The sequence below is a fragment of the Ruditapes philippinarum genome, unplaced genomic scaffold (assembly GCF_026571515.1).
Source record: "Ruditapes philippinarum isolate M1 unplaced genomic scaffold, ASM2657151v2 ctg1245_1_1_1_1, whole genome shotgun sequence".
Taxonomy (NCBI): Eukaryota; Metazoa; Mollusca; class Bivalvia; order Venerida; family Veneridae; genus Ruditapes; species Ruditapes philippinarum.
This window is the reverse complement of record NW_026857902.1, coordinates 6,468-20,436: the sequence shown is the minus strand read 5'-3', so window position 1 is coordinate 20,436 and position 13,969 is coordinate 6,468. Positions and strand designations below refer to the sequence as shown.

Below are 13,969 nucleotides of genomic sequence, written 5' to 3'. Positions count from 1 at the left end.
TATAAATGTTTGCTAGTCAGAATTAATGAGATTAAATCTGCATTTATTGGAATTAACGAGATAGTATTTAAATAGAAATAAAGTGTCGATCAAATGTACCAAGCATTTAAATAATGAAACGATCTCATTAGAAAAAAACAACAAAAACTTAACAGGTTATATGACCATATTACGGAAGAGCATTAGTGCCAGGTGTATATTTTTATTTAACTCGAAATTTCGAGTTACTTTTCTCGAAATTTCGTCTTACCTACTCGAAATTTCGACTTACTAACCCGAAATTTCGACATATTAACTCGACATTTCGAGTTACTAACTCGAAACTTCGAGTTACTTATCTCGAAATTTCGACTTATTAACTCGAAATTTCGACTTAGTAACTCGAAATTTCGACTTTCTAACATTACAAGAATGGCCAAAGTTATTAGTTAGATGATATAAGATATAGTAGGGAGTGCAGTTGAACGATGGAGATGGAGAAACGGGTGCCTGGACAAAAACTATTGAAATTTAACTTAAACTTAAGAATGGCATGTACACACCCGACCTAAAAAATACAAGGCTTCCTTTAATTTGTACGTTCAGGCGTTCTTTAGACGTTGTATTGTATCCCATCTGTTCGAACATATCTTTTCACTAATCATATTCTTCTCATCCCTGTGAATAAAACGATCCTATACTTCACGTGTGGGACATCTGAGGAAAGTATCGCGGTGTGGCCAAAATAGGGCGTGCTGAGGCCTTTGTCAAAATTGTTGGACTGACTATATTTCTTGTAAAATCGGATGCTTTTATATTATTCCCAACATATATATAACAACAAGTTCCACTTTTATCAACTTTTATCAACACAATATGAATCAAAGTACATGTATGTATTAGTAAATAATGAATAATGTTACAAAAACATTATTAGTATAAAGAAACGTGACAGACTAACTGGCGTATGCACGACATTTAAAACTTATTTAACACATGATATTGCACAGTTTACAATAGGGTGGGTTTTTGACTTGTTGTTTCTCGACATGATGGTTGTATGTGTGCTTAAGAAAAAGAAACATCCGGTTAACACGGAAATGTGGAAAGTGTGATTTTACAACCCCCCTCCCCCCCTCCACAAAAAAGCGAAGGATATGTTCATTATGTGTGGACAATTTAATCCTATTAAATTGTTCTGTTAAATAAATGTTAAAGGTGCTCTGTCAATGTGCAACAGCTAAGAATGTATCTTGAATTCAATCCTTGGTTTCACCGTCAACCAATAAAAGTCGTGCAATGTAAGTCGAAATTTCGAGTTACTAAGTCGAAATTTCGAGTTAGTAAGTCGAAATTTCGAGTTAGTAAGTCGAAATTTCGAGTTAGTAACTCAAAATTTCGAGATAAGTCAGTCGAAATTTCGAGTTAGTAACTCGAAATTTCGAGTTAATAAAAAACATACACCTGGCACTATTGCTCTTCCGTACCATATATACATACACAGTTACGTTTTAAAACTTAAGTGATTCAGATTTTATTTTAATAGCAACTTCAGATTAAACACAACTGAATAAATTGCCTTCCTTTTTGGCTTAACCGTTTATGGCTGTTTTTTTTTTAATACTGCATGTTTGTAACGTCGTTTTTCATTGGATAATCATGACGTTTATACAATCTATACACATGGCTGCAGTCGATTTATGGATTAATTATTTTCTTCTCTGATTAAGAAAATGTGTAGTATTTTAAATTCGTTATCAAGATTCTTAAGAGGTTATATGACCGTATTTAAACTGTTATTTGCAATATAAACAAACGTTTATATAAGGCCATATAGCATGTCAAAATTCTTTATAACTAATAATATACACGTTTTCCTTTCTACGTTTATACTGGGCTATATAACCAGGTCAAAAATATTCTTTTTTACAAATAATAGCATACTTGACTTTTCTCCCCATTATAAAGTCATCGTTTGATTGTTGGTTAAGTGTACAAGCGAGTATTACTCATAGTTTAATGTCTTTGTCTTATAGACACTGATCCTGAGTAACTACCTGTCATTCACACATGATTTCATCAAAGAACGTCCAGACCTTTTATGTTCACAATTACTGCCGGTTTAAGAGTTGATTATAATGATAATGATGATGATGATGATGATGATGATGATGATGATGATTATTATAATAATAATAACAGTAAAAACGATGATGATGATGATGATAATGATGATGATGATGATGATGATGATAAAATAATAATAACAATAATAATAATAATAATAATAATAATAATAATAGTAATAGTTATATAGTAATAATAAGAAACAAATAGAAATAAATAAATAAATAATAATAATAATAATAATTATAATAATAATTATAATAAATAATAATAATAATAATAATAATAATAATAATAATAATAATAATAATAATAATAATGATAATAAAAATAATAATAATAATAATAATAATAATAATAATAATAATAATGATAATAATGATTATGATAATAATGGAAATGTTAATAAAACAATAGATTTTACAATAATCATGATTAACTTAAAGTAACACAATAAAGACAATTGTTCTCAATGTTACTCTTATTCTAGAGTTCAGACTCGACCAAAGAGTAACGACCACCTTACTTTGACTATTACGAGTCATTAAGACATGTTGATCAGATATCTAATCACACTCGCGTTAAATATCTTAGTTTCAATAAAGTGCAGATAAAAAATTTCGGTTATCAGTGGTGAAACGTTTTTCGTGTCATCAAATAAGAAAATATGTAATAATTTCAGGTCAACCCTTATCGGGGACAAACACCGTTTTTCGACACCGTTTGTGAAACAGCTGTTCTTATAAGGTGAATGAAATTGAGGCTAACATAAAATTATTTTATGGTTTACTCTTTAAAATTCTGTATTAATTAGAACATACTTGTTTAGGCTGTGACAAAGATTATTATTATGTATTTTTTTATCTTTTTTTTTTGTCGTGGTGGTGGGGGGGGGGGTAGGGGGGACAGCAGGGTATAGGATAGGTAAATATGGTAAGCAACACACTCTTTATATATCAATTACAGTGTATAGATCATATAGTAAAACTGTTATAATTTTTTATTCCGGATTTCACAATCCATGTACAAAATGTGCGGCACATTCTTTTTTAAAGCAATCGCTACATGTTTGTTATTGTATCTTTCAATCATATAAGCAAAACATATAGGTAGAATGATAACTAACAAAATAATTTAGTTCAACAATGTTTTACCTTTGAAAAAAACGAAAACAAGGAATATGTCCTTAATATGTTATTAAAGTGGCAGTCTTACATTGCATATTTTATAAAATTAAATAGATTTTTCTTTTTATTTTAATTATCATGCACGAAACTAGTTTTATAACTAATAAATTGTACAAGTATTTGACAAAGGGAACTCTTGCACTTGATAATATAGATATTTCGTACGTCACTGTGACCTTGACCTAATGATCACAAAATGAATCGGGGTCTCTCTACAAGCAATGGTAAATGTCCTATATAGTTTCTACATAATTTACACAGTGTGACCTTGACCTTTGACCCAATAACCTCAAAATCAACAGATAACGTTTACTGGCTATTTGCAAGTTCCCTCCTAACATTAGCATTGTGATCTTTTTCAAGTAATTGATAAGATTTTATACAAAGTACCCCTGTGCCATTGATCTTTAACCGAATGACTTCATAGTTCTTAGAGGTCATTTACTAGTCATGACTAAACTACACACTAAATCTTGAGACTGTGGACTAAATATCTTTAGCGATTGATAGGATTTTTTTTTATTAATCGATGTTACATTGACTTTGACCTTTGACCTACTGACCTTTGAATCAGTCGGGATTATCTTTTTGTTCAGACCAACCTCAAAATCAAATCTTACGAATATAATTCAAGGCTTCTTTAGTTATTGATCTAACAACATTTATGTAGTCAAGACCACAGGGCCCTCGACCATAAATATGTCTGACCTCAAAATCAATAAAGATCATCGTCTAGACATGGTCAAACTCCACACCAAATCTTAGAACTGTATAGCTTTAGTTATTTATCGGACATACATTTAGTAGCTAATGTCACGGTGACCTTGATCTTTGTCAATAAAAGGCCATTGAGCAATTTCCTTCCAAATGCATAAAACACGGCATATTTCTTCTCAAGTAAATGATAGGTCAAGCAAAAGGTTTATACTCACGTTCGTTCGTTCGTTCGTTCGTTCGCATCCATCTCATCACAGTATGTACTTATATTGATAAAGGTCTCAACATACGGTAAGATACTGGTACAACACCAATTACAAGCAAACCTTAATGTGTGAAGGCTGCTATTTCTTGAATTTGTAAAACTTTGAACTAGGACATCATCTATTTTGTAATTCGTGTTGGCAGGTGACAGTTTTTCCAATCTTATTTTTCTTGATAATGTGTTTAATGTATATTTGGCAATAAAATAATAAAATAATTCGTTTCTTCCAAGAGAGCTAACTCGTTTTATACAAAATGTAAGTATTAACCACAGTAGTCGTTCTTAGATTTATGCATTTAATTACGTGTTTACATTGACAGAGAAAGAAAACAAAGATAGCTTCATGATGAATCTTATTCACGAATATCAGGGAAATAATGTCACGCAATTAAAACCAATTCCACGGCAGCCAACGAGCCCTTATTCAACGAAATTGACCCAATTTGTAGAACTTAGTGTGGTTGCGTGGAAAAAAAATATTAAGAAAATCAAAGTGCAAAGGCTATTTGTGGCTTTATATGAAATAACTTTTTGTTGAATAGTCAAAAAGTAAACATCCCCTTTCATCGGAAGTAATTGCAATGAGGACAAGTTTGCTTCTTTAAAAGCATTCGTTCAAATGGCGAGGATACGTGTACTTTTTAAATAGAAACAGTAGATAATGGTGACATAAGGATGGATGAACGTTCAGTGTAATAACACAATATTAACACCACCTCGTGCGTTTAAAAACGAAATTTTGTTTTCGTAAAGCCTAGGTCACAAATAAGAAAATGCCACCGGGCGGCGTCTGTTTCTCCAAAAAATCGAAATATCGGCCGGCGTCCGTCCGGCGGCAGTGACTATCGGACGGCAGCAGCTGAAAATTTTGCTCATCGGGCGGGCGCCTTCGAGTTTTAAGTAATACTTAAAAGCTAACGGCGGCCGGACGATAATTTTTGGGGTCAATGAGTATAAATATCATCGAGCGGAGATCGCTCGGTCGCCGGGCGGCGACTGGGCGATAATTTTTGATCGGGCGATTTTTTTGTTCTACTAAAACAGCGTCCGATTTAAAAGGCGTCCGGGCGGACATCGGCCGGGCCCCGCCCGGTGCCTGAATAGAGACAAGTAGTCAAACGATTATCGCCCGGTACCCGGACGATTCATGTACAGGCACCGGGCGGTCATCGTTTTATCATCCGGCGACCGGGCTGCTTGTGTTTGTTGTAATTTCAGCTTGAAGAAGTTGTAATTGCCTTAAAAATATATTTGTGAATTTCTTTTGAATACTAGTAAACATGATTTTTTTCTTCAATGTCCATGCGAATGTCTGATTGATTTTCGCCTTCTACGGCCTCGATACTGGCCGTTGGTGACTCGTTGTCAACAACACGGACCAACTCCTTGGCCTTCCCCTTGGCTTTGGCAGCTGACTTCTTTGCTGGCATAATTACAACTGGCTGATTTATCTAGGATGTCATTAAATGTAAAGTCATTGTCGCCCGGCGACCGCGCGGCAACCGTCCGATTCACTTTTAAATCGCACAGGCGCCGTACGAACATCGGGCGGCGACGCCTGATCCGTTCAATTCTTTCTGTAAAATCCACTCGGCAAAAAATCGCCCGACGACTGTTTCTTTCATGACCACGCAAGATATCAGATTTAAAATCGCCCGGCGTCCACGACATCAAAAAATCTGCCGATTTTATAAAAATCGTATAATCGGACGGCGCCCGTTTTAATTGTGACCTGGGCATAAGTAATAATGCATTCCTCGTTAAGCTATATCATGTGTATGGTCGAATAAATTCCAGATACCACGAAAACTAGTTTCATGAATGTTTTTTTAAACCTTTATTTTCAATATGAAAGGAAAAAAAATATTTACCTTAACATCAATTATGACACCGGGTCCAATTAATTTCTCCATTGGAATTTCGTGCATTCTCAATTTACCCTCGGCAAAATGTGAGGGTGCGTCCACATGGGTCCCACCGTGGTCTGCTGTCTCAAACTTGTTTAACTCATACCTATATAACAGTCGAAAATCAAAAATAGAATATGTTTTAAAAAGAAATGTCGTTGGAACAGACAAATTCCCCTAAAAAAGCAACAAATTCCCCCCAAACAGAGCAAAGGAATGAATGAATGAATGAATAAATTAGGAAATAAAGGAAGGACGAAAGGAAGGAATGAAGGAGGGAATGAAGTAAGTAAGGAAGGAAGGAAGAAAGGAAGGCAGGAAGGAAGGAAGAAAGGAAGAAAGGAAGGAAGGAAGGAAAAATGCTTATCTCAATCGAAGAGAAATATAAAAGAGAACTTTTTGTCTAAAAGGTGTTGGACTAACCACAGCATGACATCAATACATACAAAGTTCTTTCGTAATTGCTATTAAAACGCTTCAATTAAAAGGATTTACATTGTACTTTCTTTTAAATGATTGCACAATATACCAGGCATATATCGAAAAGTTGTTACCAGTAATCCCCGGTGTCGCCACGGAATATGATGGTAAAGACAAATGGAGGATCCCCTGGGTAGAACAAGGTATCTGATCCAAGCTCGTGAGATAGTTCTACTACTTCAAAATCTAAAGCTTGAAGAAAATTTCTCACCAAAATGATGCTGACGATTAAACTGAAAGTTAATTTCATTTTCCTTTCTCTTATATCTGAAATAAATTAGCTGATGTTAACTTATAAGATATTACGAAAAACTGAATTTTATTTGATGAGTTTATATATTAAAACATTTTCTTTTTTAAAAAAAGTCTGAAAATTAACAATTTGACATATTGACCTAGTTTTTAACTCTTGTTGAAGTATGTCCGGATTTTTCTACGATACTTTAATGGAAATTAAATCAAAACCTTACCTCTAAAGTGCAAACAGTCATACAATATGGTAAATTCATTGACTGATCCTAAAAGCTCGTACTTGAGCACTTAGTGCATAAGTGAGGCAAGAAGACTTTGATTTTACTTCCTTTCTTTAGTTCGTCTTTTTTAAATTCATTTATTTATTTATTTATTTTCATTTGCCTTTGAAACAGCAGCGAAAATAATATTAATTTCATTATTTTTATTTTAAAAATTATATGTAGTATCGTCTAAATAATTTTGGATATTTTGAAAATAAAAGGAACAGACAAAACAAAAAAGTGTTATTGTTAAGATTTTACGTTAATACAAGGCGACTAATGTGTATGCGTTACCGTCCACCCAGACAGGTTTTTTTATTATACTAATTCTACATACCAAAATTAAATCCAGTAAAATTTTATGTAGTATCCTTCTGAGAAAAAATAATCAAAAGTTATTCGCATAAAATATCACTAACATATAAGTATCCGCACATCAGCTCAATGTTCAATTTAATTATAACACGTTTTTATTGAAACCATCTGCTACTTATTGCCCATACATAAATGTTTAACTTAATAACTTGTATCAACGTGTAGAAAAATCTATATTAAATGAAAGGCCCGATCAATGTTTGTGAGATTATCAACAAAAAGCAAGAAATTTTTAACACAATGCTTAAATGTTTTTCTAACATTGGTCTATATAGATAAAATGACCCAATGGAGAGGGGGGGGGGTAATGACCAAAGGGGCATAATTATTTTTATTTTTCTTTGTACAGGTTCACAAGGCAATGCTACAAGCCAGATATCTTAGCTTTGTGTATTGTAGCTTCACAAAATAACACTAAGGTGCATTTTCCGATGTAAAGCGTATAAAAATAAAGTAACCCACGTGATGGTGCCAATTTTGAAAGTCCAAAAAGTCGATAGTCTGGTAAGAGGTAAGAATACTTCTTGAGAGAAAGTAATGTCTCCAAGAATACTTCTGACGGGAGGCCAGTATTCTATAAAACTATTTTTGACAAAGTACGAAACAGCTTCTTGTGCGAAGCAAGAACACTTCTGCTCAGAGATAAGAATGATTAAGACGTTATGTAATAATACTTCTTGTGAGATGCAAGAATATTTCTGCCGTGAGATAAGAACCATAATGACAAAAAGGTAACTTCTTGCAAGATGAAACAACTATATGTACTTCAAAAAGTACTTCTTAAAAGGGATAACAACACTTCTGTCAAGAAGCAAGCAAGTCAAGAACTTTTCTTCATACAATACATCTATAGCATTTCTGACAAAAATCCATAAAATCCTCTGACAAAAAGTTATAACACATCTGTCAAGAGGAGAGTTGGCATTTCTAGTTGAGGATCGTGAACTTGTGTTTTGATGTTTTGATAACAAATGAAAAAACAGGTTTAACATAAAATATAAAGTACATTTCAAAAATCAATATAGCTAACTGAAAAATAGCAATAAATACTCAGTTTCTTTTGTTTTAAATGAAAGTAACATCTGGTTTTGTTGAATACATTTGTACTTTAAAGTAACAGCTAAATAACCATAATAGCGAGATGTTTAGCAGAAAAGAAAAAAGAAAAAAAAAGAACGATATCATAACATATAGATATTTACTAATTTACTACATATGTTGTTTTACATATATCTAACAAATGATGAATTTTCTTTTATTATTTCTAAAGAATGAACTGTCACATGGCAAAATACCATACATATCTTAAATATTAGTAAAGACTATTGCCGTTGGAATTAAACTATGGGAAGTTCCTCAGAATTCATCCGGCTCATTGTTATCATTGTGTTAATTTAGACCATTGCTAATGCTTTACCCCCACTTTGAAGAGTATTCAAATATGCTAGAATCACTTGTCAACTGCTTTATAATTGAGGATAAACGTATTTCATATTTTGCATGATCAACCAATATATTTTTAAGAAAATAAAGTTAAACTTTGAAAACAGCCATTCATTGTGGTAAATTTTAGAGATATTTTGGAAAAGGCTTTTTATATACAGAAATGTTCAAATAAGTGTTTAAAGTGGGTGGGCAATTTTATACATATTAAAAACATTTTTCATAATGATGATATTATAGATTATTTAGAGTTTCATCATTTCTAGAAAAAACAACAACATTCTGATAGCAAAGTTTTTTAGTATATCCATAACTCATAAACCACATGGTAAATTTTATTTAATTTTTGCATACAGGTGATCTTTAAGGCATATATCTGTCCTATGTTGTCAATTTTACAGTTGCTTATAGTGCCCATTAACCATGGTTTACCTTAAAAACATGAAGCTTACTTCAATCACTATTGTCATCTACAAAGACATCAAGATCAACAACAAGCAATTGGTAAACTTAAGCATGGGTTATATAAGGAAACGTAGTTGTTACCCGAATAGATTTCGAGCACTTGATCACTACCTTAAGTAACATGACTAACCCCCGTTTTTGTCATTTTTCTTGATAACCCATTGCAAAAATATAGATGATGTTGTGGTTTATACAATATATTGACAAAAATAATGATCAATCTTTATTATATTTGCAAAAGAGAATAGTGTAAGTCATCGTAAAAAAGAAACATTTAATTGGTAATTTTTCATATAAAAAACGATGGCTAATCAGACTTTACAATTATGACCATACCTTTGAATACACTATGTCCCATATGATTGACTACACAAATTTTGCCATATTAAAATGTGATTTCACTTGGAATGTAAATGTATTGAAATACTCAGGCGAATATACAAAAGGGGAAGGAAGACTTTAAGGACATAAGAAGAAATTATAGGGGAGTTGTCCTTACGATATTCTAAACAACACATGGCGCATATTTTATTTGAAACTTACTTTATATATATTTAATCCGCTTTTAAAGTATAAGGGTGTATAACTGACTCACAACTTATTTTTGCAATTTTGGAAACGAATACATGTAATTCTAAAATACCCGTATAAAAGAAATATACTTCTATGTGTGGCTATTTCTGAGAAATGTCAGTTTCATAATATGTATAAAGATAAAATGCACCCGGACAGCGTTCGTAGAGAGATATACAACGGGGATTACACATTGTACCGAAAAGGTATTTATTGTTATTTAAGAGTATAATATATTTACTAAGGCCTAATGGCATTCATTTGTATGAATTTGTATTTTTTATTGAAATATAATTGAAGATTTGAAATAAATATAGCTTTCTGTTCGAAAAACAAGAATATGTAACAAGGAAGTTTATAAAGATTTCCTTCAAATACATTAATATCTTTGTATACTATTTATTTCTTTTCGTTATATTCGCAATGATTTGCTAAATGAGACATTATACCCATCCAAAAGAAATATTATGAGTGAAAAGGTAAAAATCAAACAAAGTTTACATTTTGACATAATTCCTTTTAATTCTATAATGTAATTTGGATGGACGAAAATAACTCACATGACCCAAGGAAATTTCTACAAATATTCATCAGAATTATTACATGTTACGTTCAAATTTTCATAATTTTCTAATAAATATGTATTCAGTTCAGCTCATCTTTACAAAGAAAAAAATGAGCATAATGTCACTTTTATAGTTTTGATATTACAGGAAAAGTTGGCGATTGGAAAAATTGGTTTACAGTGGCAGAAAATGAGGAATTTGATAAACACTATTTGGAACTTGCTGCTAGTTGTGGAATGCGGTTTCAATTTACGTGGCTGTAATGTATGAGTAAACAGTTGTGTTAAGATGTATGTCTTTGTCAGTATTTAATTCATTTGAGGTCCGGCAGTTAAAAATACACGTAAAAGCGGAAAATATGCTCATTTTCAATGAATGTATGTTATTTCTGTATGCAATACATAGTTTATAAGATTTTTTTTTATATTTCTCGCATACATTTCATTTATTCCTATTTGAAAATTGTATTTATATATTACAATTTTATAACTAACGTTGTTTACTTATTATATTACGTATCAAGTGTTTTTGATATAAACATTTGTATTACCTCATTAAAGGTTTTTTATATGTTTGCGTTTCATTTTTTATGCTTCTTAAGTTCTATAAAAATGCCTCACGATGTCTCTCTATTTCCTTGCTTATTTGAATGAAAATATAAAAAAAAATTCAATTTGTCTCCGATCATACTTTTTTTAACGAAATGTAACAGTTGTTAATTTCCCTCTATTTTTAGAGTGGCGTCCGTGGCCGAGTGACTAGTTCGTTGACTTCTTGGGTTCTTACTTGCTAGCTCCTCACAGTTGCGTGTTCGAATCCCGACTGGGACTTTGGATTCATTCATGTGAGGGGGCTATCCATCGCCTAGCTTACGGAACGTCGGTGGTTCTACTCCGGTGCCCGTTTCTGCCAGAAATAGTGCAGCCTTTTTTAAGGAAAGGCATAATAACCGTTGCCGTATTTAGACTGTAAATGTTTTACATTACACGAGACTGTAAATTAAATTGATGAAGTGAAAATTATCGCCGAAATGCGATATTGAGACATAAAACAGAACGATTATTGGGACATTGAATATCAAATAGTAATCCCACTTAACATGTTAATTATATCTTGAATTCCCTTTTTACTTTTTCATTAATCTTAGTACATCTTTCTCAAGTTTGATTTTTAAAAAATACTTTGGCTTATCTGGAGGTATGCTGCTTTAAATGGCTGTCTTTGATACAGAGTCATATCTAAGTTGTATATTTGTATTGGTTCTGCTGGATAACAATGAAACATCGCTGAACATGGGCAACTTGTTGATAATCAAATTTGATGCTACACGCATTGTTTAAGACCGAATCTGGTGTAATATACCCAAACCCTTCAACATTTACCTTCGAGGGCAGAAAAAGTACCATATCATTGAATTATTGCCAGCAGTTTTGTTCCAGAGCTAACAACACGCCTGAGATCACAGATGTAGCATATATGGTGATAAACATTTATGGTGATAAACATAAGCTGAAATCTTGATTCACGATAAGTAATTCATTTAAACAAAGGATATAAATTAAACCATTTAATTGGCATTACTTAATCCAATATATTTATTTCAGACTAGATTATTGAAATCATGCCTGATACTGTACATATGACAATGTCAGCATCTTTTATTGAAGAATACATTCATGTTTTGAAGAAGAAAAAAATCTTAAGTCGGGTGAGTAATTCAAAGCTGACCCAATTTAAGTGTACACCATGTAGAGCATTTTGCACTCCGATGTCCTTGTTGTGAAAATATGGAATACAACTTGAAAATAGTAATTTCCTTATTTGTATTTTTAGACCACTACATGTACTCATGTCATAAAACAGTGATTCTAAGTTCGGTAGGTGTAACAGTAAGACGGTATTACGTGTATTAAGCAAGTAAAACAATTAAAGGCTCATTAGGCCTCAGAAATGCTATATTTTTTCACAAAATGTTTTTATTTTTGATATCTTGTTACAGTTTTGAAAAGAACTTGATTTGCCACACAGATGAACTTTTTTTTAAATTTTCTTGCTCTGTTGGCAATGAGTATGATCATAGTGAATGAGTATTTTGTACGGAATTAAAAAAAAACTACTTTGTTTATATTTTGCTACCAGCACAACTTTCTTCAGTTGTTAAACATCTACTATGCTCTAAATCTAAATCCAATATTTAAACCATTATTAAACACATGTTTGACATTTATAAAGAATTAAAATAAAATGGACGCATAATGTTCCTTTGGAGATAATATAATAATATGTGTTAATTTAGTATATCTTTTACACATTTCAAAATTGTTATTTAACCTCCTTTTTCATAATTTCTAACATTAAATGAAAGCGTTCCTTTATCCACCATTTATAACAGTAGTTCACAATGTCATGCATGACACGTGTAGAATTACTCGTGCTCTGAAAGTCGATTTGCACGAAATTCACGGCTTTTACATGGTCGGTACAAAAGACCATGGAAAAATACATGTATTTACACACGTTGCCAGGCAACTTACCGCGTACATGGTTGAGCGGGGTTATGATTGTCGCCTGTGTTTGATTTTGGGGGGAAGATGTGCAGGGTTGGAAAAGGTATAAAAATTTATATTGAAATCTATGGGTGTGTAAAATAATCATTCGGGGTTTTTGCTTTTTTCGGCTGTTCAGAGGATTTTTTATTTAACTTTTCATTTAAAAAATTAAAAATGAACTCGGAAACATTTTTTAGTTAAAGATAAAATGTTTTTTGGGTTGCAAATTTGCGGGGATTTTAAGAACGAGTTTTGGGAAAAAGAAGTTTTTCCCAAAAAATCATAAACCACTTTTTTGAAAAAAAGGGAATCAGATTAAAGCCCAAAATGTGAGCTTTTTTGTTTGGGAAATTTTTTCAAATTAGCGGTGATTGAGTCAGGGGGAAACGGTGAGGCCCCTGGTTGTGTGAGCGCTAAGAAAAAAAATTTGAACTTTTCGCAAAAAAATGTAAAATGGCAGACAAGTCACCTAGTGGTTGGTCGACTGTACACGAATATGAGCAAGACGATTTACCAAGCGATGATGAGGATTCAAAGAGAATAAAAAAGGCGGAGAAAGCAGCTGCGTCCATTATCAAACAGCGCAATGAAGCAAAGAAAGCGCACAGAAGGTTCATAAATGGTAAGTTTAGTTTAGTCAGTTTAGTCTGCAAGACAATTAAACACGTGATAGAGTGTAAAGCTATGGGTGTCCTGATTGTACCAAGCTTACTGGCCTTTATTATTTGAAGATAACAGTTTTACAGGGAAAAACTATGTTAAGGATGTCTTAGAATTTTGTGACAGAAAAATATATGTTTCATGGTAAAAACAAAAGATAT

The 13,969-nt window shown here is 32.3% G+C and overlaps 1 long non-coding RNA gene across 1 annotated transcript; it reads right to left on the bottom strand.

Moving 5' to 3' along the window:
• Positions 1 to 6,147: 6,147 nt before the first annotated feature.
• LOC132751443 (uncharacterized) lies at positions 6,148 to 7,675 on the bottom strand. Its single transcript, XR_009628678.1, has 3 exons — positions 7,515 to 7,675; positions 6,737 to 6,929; positions 6,148 to 6,288 (listed from the first exon to the last, which is right to left on the bottom strand). It is a non-coding gene; the product is annotated as an uncharacterized LOC132751443 (long non-coding RNA).
• Positions 7,676 to 13,969: the final 6,294 nt, after the last annotated feature.